The sequence below is a fragment of the Halichoerus grypus genome, chromosome 6 (assembly GCF_964656455.1).
Source record: "Halichoerus grypus chromosome 6, mHalGry1.hap1.1, whole genome shotgun sequence".
NCBI classification, from domain to species: domain Eukaryota; kingdom Metazoa; phylum Chordata; class Mammalia; order Carnivora; family Phocidae; genus Halichoerus; species Halichoerus grypus.
Genome location: NC_135717.1, coordinates 20,064,514 through 20,074,777, shown reverse-complemented (window position 1 = coordinate 20,074,777; position 10,264 = coordinate 20,064,514). Strand labels below are relative to the sequence as shown.

The following is a 10,264-nucleotide window of genomic DNA, read 5'->3' as shown; positions in this document are numbered from 1 at the left end:
TCCCTCCCCACCCGCCACTGTGGTTGCTTGGAGGAGCTGTCCTTGCCTCCCAACTTCTGTGAAACTCAGAGCGATGCCCGCCCACCCACCCACCCCTTTATTGATGAGGTGCCAGGCAGTGTTTTAGGCACTTAGCATACATCAGTGGGCAAAACAAAAATCCCCGTTCTAGGAGTAGGTGGCCTATTAGAAAAGAAAGCTTAGTGACTTTTCTTTCTCAGCAGAAGTCTTAGATAAAACTCAGTCTACAAATTCTAGCTGCCCAGAAGCCAGGAGTGTCGTTTATGTGACAGGCATTAGGTGAGGGAGGGTCAGAGAGAATCTATGGGGCACCCAATGTATGCCAGGGGTTGTCTTTGCACAGTTTACTTTTCTTTCTCTTTAGTATTTTTTGAGCATCTATTTTGTGCCAGGCGTGATGATGGTGGTGAGCAAAAGCGGGATCCATGCCACTGTTGCACTTCCAAGTCTGCTGGGAGGGGCAGGCATTAATCAAATAATCAAATAAGCTAAGGTACAATTGTAACTGCCACAGGTACTCCCCAGAAGAGGAACGTGGTGGGAGGATCTACGTATATTAGAGGGATTTGACCTAGTCAGGAGGTCTGGGTAGGTTTCTTTAAGAAGTATTGCTAAGGATGAGATCCCAAGGAGGAGTAAGAGCTGGTTAGGCAATGTCTAGTCCTCACAGAAGTCCTATAAAGCAGATATGGTTGTCTCCACTTTACAGTTGAGAACATTGAGATCTCAGTGAGGTGATGTAACCACCCAGGGTAACTTCAGGTTAATGGCAACTCAGGATTCAGATTCAGATAAGAAAAGGGTCTTTTATGTGCTCATTGGGCCATTTGGTGGTTTTAGGAGAGGCAGGCGTCACAAGCAGCTCAGGGACATTGGAGAGTACAGGTCACAAACTCACAAGCCTGCAGAGCTCAGGCAGGTAACATAAATGAGTGAAGTAGGCAGCGTATAAGACAGTAGGGAATGGCGGGGACTGCAGCAAGCTGGAGGCCACATTTTCTGCCTAAATGAAACAGCCAGGTGGAATTCAAACACTTGACAAATACATTTATTTGTTTCCCCCACCAGAATACTAGCTCAATGAAGCAGGACTTTTTTTTTTTTTTTTAAGCCACATGTGCCGGGTGCTTCACAGAGTAGGCACTCAACCCCATCTGCTGCCCATAGCCTCTGAGCAGTTCTTGCCATGTGTGCACAGTTTCACAGATTTTGAAGCACTTTTACATTCCTTTTCTCATTTTATCCCTCACTCTCTTTTGGCTCCTCATTTGCTTCTGACATGGCTGTTGCAATGAAAAGTCCTTAATGTCCCCCCCCCCAAATATTTAGGTGTGTCTTTCTTTTGTACCTCTCCACCCTCTTCATATTTTAGCTCCTCTCCATCCTAATGTGCTTGGCGTTATATCTTGGTTTCTTCTACTTATCTAGCCCATTTATATTTAAACAGTGCCTTTTTGTTTTGTTTTTGTTCTGATTTAGAGCTTTAGTGTATTGATTTTGGGCCCACCATCACAAGCACCTCCCACACTCAGCCTCAGTTCCTGCAATTCTAGGCTGCCCCAGCCGCTTCTTGTCAGGTGGTGCATGAAAAGTTTCATTTCTTAGAAACTGTTTTCCTGAAACATCTCGCTCCTCAAGAAAGTGATCATCATCCATAGACATCTGAACTTCCTATTCCATCACATGGACTTCCAAAAGACAAAATCTCACCTGCATGGGAAAGTTATAGCCTAACCTCCTCAGGTTCCTCTTGGAGCAGATGGTACTGGGGCATGTTCATTATCTCTCAGATGTAGGATCATAAGATCTTTAGGAGTAGTTGTTTTTTGTTTTGTTTTGTTTTTGTTTGGTGGCCTCTCAGTAACACACACCAGTATTTTTTTTTTTTTTAAGTAGGCTCCATTGTCAGTGTGGAGCCCAACGTGAGGCTTGAATTCACCACCGTGAGATGAAGATCTGAGCTGAGATCAAGAGTCCGAGGCTTAACCGACTGAGCCACCCAGGTGCCCCATCAAATACAAAGAAGTAGAATTAACTCTCATGTTCTCCTCTTCCAGTTTTAACAATTAGCAACTCATGGCCAATTTTATCCTCCCTATATCTCTACCCACTCCCCAGTCCTGGATATTTTGAAGCAAATCCCAGACATCACATTATTCATTTGTAACTATCAGAAGGTATTGCTAAAAGACAGGGACTCTTGTTTTAAACATAACTTCAATACCATCAAATGCTTCCTGTTAGCATCAAGAATTCCTTGATACCATCTTTTAAAAACAGTTATTTTTTTGAAAGGTGGTTTGCAAAGAAGAAAGGGTCATAGATGCTGGATGGTAAAAAGAACAGATGTCCTCCACATTTTCTAATTAGGTGTTTACATTTATTTTGGGGTGAAGATGTTGGTGACTTGAGAACAGAAGATCAGATTGTGGAAAAAATAGTGAATCAATATAGGTCAATAAATCCAAAGTATGAAGCAGATGATACTACTTGGAGACTTCTTGGAGGGGTGGTTATTTTCTTAAGACTCTGTCCTCTGAGTTGACCCAAATCCAGAGCCACTGTCTTCAAATGATCCCCAGAGGAATGTTCACACAGCCTTTCCTTGGTAGTATATCTGATATATCTGATATCACATTTGTCATTGTACAAGCTGCCGTAGAGTGACTTTTTCCACGCCATTCCTCTGTCCATGGTGCCGATCCACAAGCCCTTTGGCCGGCAACCACAGGGGTTATAGCTTGCTTTAAATCCCATTGGCCAAAAGTAAGGTTACCACAAAAGTAAACATTAACTATACATTAAATAGATCCAAGAAGTGCTATCTATGCCTATGCTAAGTTAAAAAAAAATCCAAGCTAGAGAATTTCCTAGTAATGCCAGTTACTTCTCATTTCTTTAATGCCCTGAAAATTTTATCCATTTCTTTAAAAATTGAGAAGTGGACATGAAAAGGTTGAGTATATTGGTGTGCCTATTGTGGACACAGTATTTTCAAATATGATTTATTAACCAAGCCGTAACTAGGTGAAATAGTTCTCCTTTTCACAAATTAAAAAAAATCACCTCTCCCACTGGTTAATTAATGATGGTCAGATCAGCTGACAGAATAATAACTGTTAAAATGTTCCAGTTCCTTTCACTCCACTGAGCAATACAATAATGAAAAAATTTCAACTATATATGAATATTTAGTAGTCAACAATTTTTTCTGTATATCTATGAGGCACCATGCTAGGCACTAGTGGGATAAGTATAAGACATAATCCTTTTACTCCAAGTATTAAGAGTAAAATGGGGAAAAGCAGTCATAGAATTGTCATATATTGGATACAGTGTCCTTCATCTCTTATTACAGTCTTTAGTTTAAAATCTAGTTTGTCTGGGGCGCCTGGGTGGCTCAGTTGGTTAAGTGTCTGCCTTCAGCTCAGGTCATGATCCCAGGGTCCTGGGATCGAGCCCCGCATCGGGCTCCCTGCTCAGCGGGGAGTCTGCTTGTCCCTCTGCCCCTCCCCCATATTTTGTTCTCTCTCTCAAATAAATAAATAAAATCTCTAAAAAATAGAATAAAAAGAAAATCTAGTTTGTCTGATACGAGGATGGCTACTCCAGCTTTCTTTTAATGTTCATTAGCGTGATAAATGGTTCTCCACCCCCTCACTTTCAATCTGGAGTTGTCTTTGGGTCTGAAATGAGTCTCTTGTAAGCAGCATATTGATGGGTCTTGTTTTTTATCCATTCTGATACCCTATGTCTTTTGACTGGAGCATTTAGTCCATTTATATTCAGAGTAATTATAGAAAGATATGAAATTAGTGCCATTGTATTACCTGTAAAGTCGCTCTTCCTATAGATTGTCTCTGTTCCTTTCTGGTATTTGTTACTTTTGGTGTCTCGCTCTGCTCAAAGGGTCCCCTTTAATATTTCTTGCAGGGCTGGTTTAGTGTTCACGAATTCCTTTAGTTTTTGTTTATCTTGGAGACTCTCTATCTCTCCTATTCTGAATGACAGCCTTGGAGATGGAAGACTGAGTATCAGTCCTGGAACTCAGATCCTGATGTCCGAACCCCTGATTTTTCCCTTTACAAATACTGTCAAGTGAGACTGGCTGTCCTTCGAGCTGTCTTGTTTGGTTTTGAGGCCAGAGGTCCAGCTGTGTCTTCATGTATGTGTCTGGTTCTGTGCTATCTCTGGAGCTTGAGTAGGGTCTAAGTAAGTACGCACTTGACCACACCCAAACTGTGTGATCTGAGAATGGGCTAGTGGGTCATTTTCCAAGGGAGGTGTTGTCCATACAGTTCTCTGGGGTTGTTGGGAAGATAAGATATATGTGTGGAGCTGTTGGTTAGTGTAGCAGCTTGCCATAAATAGAGTCTGCTTGAGAAAGAGGCCCACACAGAGGAAAGCAGGACCCCAAATGGGGAGGGTGTCATAGAGTTCCGAAGTCATTATTTGAGCATCTAGATCCAACAGCACCTGAAGTCAGAGCCCCTGGTCTTTATTTTTTGAGCCATTCCATTTCTTGCTTTGCTTAAGCCACTTTGAATTAAATTTCTGTCACTAACAACCCAAACAATTCTGACTAATATGCAAAATAAGTATTTTCTGTGTTATCTTGGATGACTTAGAAGTTATCTCCATTTGATTGACAGATGAGGGAAGGGCAGCTTGAAGGTTCAGGTACTTTGTACAGATCTTACAAGTAGTCAGTGGAAGACCGAGGATTTGAAAATGTTTTCAGTTTTGGTTTCTCCGAGAAACACAAGCACCTATGATTCCAAGTCTCCTTTGGAGATGCTCCGTGCCTGCTGCTCTGTTCCAGAACTGACTCAGCGAGTTGTCGGACTGACTCGAATTGTTGTTTACACAGTCTGTGAACTTGCAGTTTATGGTGTTTTGTAATTTTGTTTTCCCTGCCGTTTCGCTAATACGGCTTTGTGAGCAAACATCGCCTGTGATTTAAATTCACCACAGTAATGAAACGGGCGCACACACACACGCAGGCACACACGCTCCTTCAGAACAGTCCACAGCTTTCTGATTAATCACATGTGTAAAGTGCAGTGTTTACAGGAAATCAGCAGGTGGCAATTAGCATCTTGGAAATTATCTGGGAAACACAACTGGAGCTGCCACTTCAGGAGGGAAACATGGCAGTAATCAGCGAAGTGACAGACCCCCTTGGAGCTGGGAATGAGAGGGGCTGGGAGCAGGGGGCTGCCAGGCACACAACAGCTGGTGGGGGCAGCCCAGTGTGGATCACAGACTGTTTGCCAGCCTCGTTCTTTTCCTCCCAATGCTCAAGAAGCAAGTCTTTGGGTGGGAGTAGTTGAAATAGTTGCCTGGCAGGCAGACCGTCTCAGAACAACCTTTGAAAAACGCTCAGCACCACCACCAGCACCACCACCACCATTCAGACCTCGGTCTGTGCACAGCTAGACGCTGGCACTACCGGAGTGGTTGTTAAAATGGGGAACTATTTCCATACCGGTTCGTAAACAGCTACTGTTTTGAGCCCGCTGAGTGGCATTCCACAGCTGCTTTCCCTGGGGAAAGCTTTCACCTCTTCAGGAGCCAGTGACCAAATGGTGAAAGCCTGAATCCTGCTCTGGTTTTAAGTCCAGGGTCCATTCTGATGGGTCAGTGCCTGTGCTGTCTGACTGTTAAATATTTCATGTATCACCCCTCAGGAGTTTCGGTGACCACTGCAGAAGGCAGACACAGAGGATGGGCGAACCGGAAGGAGCAGGAACAGAGGACAATGCACAGTGCATTTTATACTCGAGGTGCTCTTCATCCATAATTGAAAGAATAGATATATTCAATATGTATATGTATGCCTACGTCTAATCATCTTTGTATCTGTATCTATACCTGCGCCTAGACCTATGCCTGGACCGTCTACGTCTACATCTGTCTATACCTGTAATTCTCTGTGTTGGAAGGGGCAGTGTTGCCATGCTGTATCATTTGCTAGCAATGTGACCTAGCAGTGAGAATGATGTCAACCACTGGCTCTCCACGCTGGCTGCACATTAGAATCACCTCTTGGAGCTTTTGCAAACTGCCGATGCTTGGGCCCCTCCTACAGAGATTCTGGTCCTGTGGATCCAAGATGACGTCCAACCATCAGAATTAAAAAAAAACCGAAACAGAAACGCTCCTCAGATGATTTTAAGGTGCCACTAAGTGCCCCTAAAACCTTCTAAGCTTCCACTTCTTTAAGTAATGAGCATAAGTGCCCATTTTGCAGGATTAGTGAGATAATGTATGTAAGGCTTTTAGCAGAATTTGGGGCAAAACCACCCTATACATGTTAGTTTCATTGGTAATTAATATTCGGTACTTTAAAAAGCAGCTTTTATTATTTTTTTTAATTACATGGAGAACAGGTAAACTCATCCCAGTTATAAACAATTCACATCAAGTAAAAAGTGATGGCGAGTATCCTTACACCTTATGTGCACAGAGGCAAACACTCTTAGGTTCCCAGGTGTATCCTTCCCGAAATTTACCTTTGCCTTTACTTACAAAAACGTTCACGTTTGTGTAAGTCTCTAATGATGTAAATAGAACCATTTGCATTGTTTGATGACTTCCTTTTTTCACTTAGCAGTAGGTCTATATATCTCAGAGATCTCTCCATGTCAGTAAATACAGGTCTACCTTGTTATTTTAACGATTGCATCCATCACATGAACAGTGGAGGCACCATAAGTTACTCAACCGCTCCCCATACTAGTGGGCATTTTGGGGAGTTTCCAAATTTTCACTCTTCCATAAAAATCTGCAGCAAACACTTTTGTAAATGTGCCTTTGTGTGTGGGGGTGTTGGAGGAGTTTTCTTTAGATTATCCCTACAATTGATAGTGCTGGGTCAAAGCATGCATTTTACTTTGCAGGTAAAATGATGTTAAATTCTGCCTAATTGCTCTCCAAAAAACTGTGCCAATTAGCATTCTTAATGATGAATGAGCGTGCTTGCTTTCCATCTCTTTTATTTCCCCCAGTTTTTTAAGGGAGATATTTTTGTTTTAGGAATGGACAGCCCATAGCTGGGTAGCAGGACTTAAAGAGTCTCTGTCTTTTCCTTTTCCCTAATGACAGTGAGCACTTTTCATGTGCATATTGGCACGTGAAGTTTCTGTTCAAGTATTTCACCCTTTAAAAAGGTGGGGCTTTGTGCCTTTTGCATTTTGGCGTATGGTCCATTTCAAATTCATTTTTACATATGCAGTGAGGCAGAGGTGGAGATTCTTTTATATTTTTTTCCTGTATGGCTGTTCATTTGTTCCAGCATCATTTGTTAAAAATTCTTCTCTTTCTTTTGTATTGACTTGGCACCTTTGTTGAAAATGAGTGGATTGAATATGTGTAAGTCTTGCTGGACTCTATTCTGGTCCATTGATTAGCCTCTCCTTACTTTGAGTCTTTGTCTTTTAATTGGAGATTACTGATGTAGTTTGTTGACTCCCTTCCATTGTCCGAATTTTAAAATCAGGCCCAGTCTTTCCTGGTGACAGCAAGGGATAAGAAAAGCAAATAAGAGAACTGTCTGACTGCTAGAAAGCCAATTCACAAACACATCAGGAGACTGAGCCCAGATTTTTACTTGTGCTGGTGTTGCCTGCCACTGATCAGTGGCCATCAGGTAACAGAATTAGGCAACCTGGCTTTACCAGCATTTGCTACCTAAGTTATGACCATGTCAATGAAAGATAAACAGGGCTACAACCTCAGCCCAATTCCAAGCCCATCTCCCACTCCTATCCTTTGCTAACGGCACAAAAACCTCTCAAACTATGCCCCAAACCCTCTGCCGAAGTGGAACCTGCTAGACCCATATACAGTTCTGCCTATAATCACTGTTTATTCTCTCCACTTTATTGGCATGTGACTTCTGTAATTGTAGTATCATTAACAAGAAGAGGAGACCCTCTGTCTGTAGGGCTGCCCTAACGAACTACCATAGACTGAGGGGCTTAAACAACAGATACTTATGTTTTCATGGTTCTGGAGTCTGAGATCAAGGTGCTGGCAGAGTTGGTTTTTTCTGAGAGTCCTGTCTCCTTGCATCTTCACATGGTCTTCCTTTTCTTACAAGGACACCAGCCATATTGGATTAGGGTTACCTTAATGACCTCATTTTAACTTATTCACCCCTTTAAAGACCCCCCATCTCCAAATACAGCCACATTCTGAGGTCCTGGGGGCTAGGGCTTGAAAATGTGGTTTGGGAGAGGACACAATTCAGCCCATACACTCTCTAATGGAGTGGTCGGACATGGGCTGGCCCCGTTCAGTCACAGGAGATTCCCTGCTGTACTTGGCTGGACTCAGCTATGATTTCTGCTCACCTCACTCCTGTGGCCCCAAGAATATACAACCCTCTGTTCCCTCTTCTCCTAAGGGCCTCCCTGAATTCCCAATTTAATTTTATTGCTATTAACATGGCATACATAATATATCCAAACCCTTTGTAAATTTATTTCTTAATGTATTTCTCTCCTTTAGTGCAATAGATTTACCTTTTGATCAATTTACCTTTTAAGAGTTTTGCTTCCTTTTTTTTCCATCCTGTTTTATATTTTCTGTTTATTGTAATTCCTTGTTCTTTGCCTGCTGCCGCCCTCCCCCCATTCTCCTGCATATTGTTACATTGATTGAGTTTCTTTGGTTCATTTTTTCCATATTGGGTTTTGGAAATTATAGTTCTTACTCTATTTTTCAGTGGTTGCCCTAATATTTTAACACATTAAAAAATCATTACTAAATTAGAACACAAATATGAGAAAAAAAGCTGAGCAATACAGAAAGGCATAACATGAAAAGCGAAAGTCTTTCACTTCCACTTCTCATTCCACTCTCCAGAATAATCTATTTTTTAACCATTTCCCTTTTTAAGTATTCTGGTTGTTGCTTTCTTAACTTAATAATTTTATACTTTTACTTTTTTATTTATCATACACAGGCAGTATTTATTGATGCTCGATTTTGAAAGTTAAGGAATGATCTTATTTAAAATCCCACCCCCAAATCTAACTAGCTACCTTTTTATTTGTAGTTCTTGTAGCGATCATTCCTATAAATATGATCTTTAAAATTTAGTTTCTTCTTCTGTTATCTTTAGACAGTATCTCTTGGTACTATCAAAGCTGTGCAAATGTAGTGCTCTTAACATTTTTTTACTTCCGTCTGCCTCCCAAATTCTGTGCATCACAACGTTGATAACATTTACATTTTGCTAATAGGTTTAGCACAGAAATTGAAAATGAATAAACACCACTTATAATATTATGATAACATAAATATCTTTCATTGCAGAGCCAAGTAGGTATGATAGGACAAATAGAAGAGAAAACACGATCTTATGTTGTGAAACTGCAGGCCCGAAGCTTAGTGTTCCAGGGTATCAAGGTGCAACAGACACATAGAATCCATAGAATCAGTTGCTCAGAATCACTTCACACTTTAGTTGGCTTCAAATTTGATCCTAACTTTCTTATATGGCTTTTTTTTTTTTTTTTTTTTTTGGTCCTGGAATTTCTAATTTCCTTCCCCACCTCCTCCCCTGCCCACAACCCAAGAAGCATGTCTTTGTGACTTCTCTAAGATTGATCGTATTTCCGACTGAGATTCCTAACTCCACTTTCTTTATATGTAAAGACATCTGCCCCAGAACCCCTAGGACGCCCAGCTTGGGTGTAAACGAGGTGCTGCACAGATGGCCAGGAGTTTCCCCTTCTTGTACTCTTAGGTTAGATCCATTCTATCTTAGAGCCCATTTATTGTTTTTTAAGAATGAGGGTATGAGAGGGGCACCTGGGTGGCTCAGTCGGTTAAGCGTCTGACTCTTGATTTTGGCTCAGGTTGTGATCTCAGGGTCGTGAGATGGAGCCCCACATTGGCCTCCATGCTCAGCATGGAGTCGGCTTCAGATTCTTTCTCTCTTTCCCTCTGCCCCTCCCCATTGCCACCCTCCCCCGCCCCCGGCTTTATAAGAGGTCAGTTTTCTGAATTCTTAAATGTCTGAAAAAATAACTTTGTTACATTTTGTGCATAGTTTGGCTATTCATAGATTTATATTTTTCCACCTGGCAGAACATTTTCTCACATTATTTCCTTTCTTATTTTATCCTCTCTGTTCTCTCTGTTCCTTCCTTCTCGAGCTACTGATAGACCAATGGTGGAATCTCTATATTTATTCTCTATTTCTCTGGACTGGGTTTACCTCAGACTTTGA

The 10,264-nt window shown here is 41.7% G+C and overlaps 1 protein-coding gene across 3 annotated transcripts in view; it reads left to right on the top strand.

Moving 5' to 3' along the window:
* LOC118534539 (uncharacterized) overlaps positions 1–10,264 on the top strand; it is a 260,521-nt gene that overhangs the window by 1,177 nt on the left and 249,080 nt on the right. The gene's annotated exons all lie outside the window — the stretch shown is intronic.